This window comes from Photinus pyralis, unplaced genomic scaffold (genome assembly GCF_008802855.1).
Source record: "Photinus pyralis isolate 1611_PpyrPB1 unplaced genomic scaffold, Ppyr1.3 Ppyr1.4_LG7, whole genome shotgun sequence".
NCBI classification, from domain to species: Eukaryota; Metazoa; Arthropoda; class Insecta; order Coleoptera; family Lampyridae; genus Photinus; species Photinus pyralis.
In genome coordinates this window covers 19,560,955-19,561,883 of record NW_022170738.1, presented here as the reverse complement: position 1 = coordinate 19,561,883, position 929 = coordinate 19,560,955, and positions in this window count along the sequence as shown.

Below are 929 nucleotides of genomic sequence, written 5' to 3'. Positions count from 1 at the left end.
CTACGGCAACGTCATATTTGGTCTAAAAATATTGGCGATCTCAAGACTGTTTGATTAGCCAACAATGTAAGTTAATGAGCATTTCTGGAGTGTGTTTAAAGACACAACAAGAAGAAGATTAGATGACAAAACAACACCGTCTGGTGACACTTTAAGTGGCCAGCAAATGGTCGTAAGTAATTGATTAACCAAAAGCTTGTATTTTGTTCGACCGTTCGAGCACTTCAAAACGGGCGATAAATGGGAAGACATTACGATAATCCAAATAAATTTGAAAGCAACCGATAAAGATAATTCGTGCAAGTATATTGACCTTCTTTGCCTGTTCGGTGTTCATGCTTCGGCTGATTTAGTAAGTGAAGAAAAATCACATTCTTGCGTAGAACAAGGACAAATTCCTTTCATTTTCATTGTGTTCGGTGGATAACCCTTTTGGGTGTTGCGGAGGCAAGTAGGTCAATCTGTGGAAATATAAGTCAACGTTGAAGTGACTTGCATTAATTTGATATCGAGCCGCAAAATTGCGCAACAACGCAATTACTTAACAAGTGACGGAGTTTCGTTTAAAGTTGGAAGAAGACCAGACATTCGGGCCGTTGAACCTTATCCGATCAGACTATGGTCTTATACAACCATCGATTCGAGTCGACCAATTTCGAATAATGCCATAATAACTGTATGTTCACTTTCGTTTTTAACTGTCAAGATATGGCGGAGAAAGTGACGGTCATTTTTTCCACGCGTTTCATGTATGATTAGCGTGGATTAGGAAGTGATATTTAAATATTACCGTTGATTGAAAACCCCACTATTTTTCAATCAACGATATTACACAAGTGCTTTCGCCCGACGATTTATTACTAAAATTAGTTCAACATTTGACACCTCTTTCTTCCGATGACAAAACCCTGCGGCAAAGGAAATTCGAT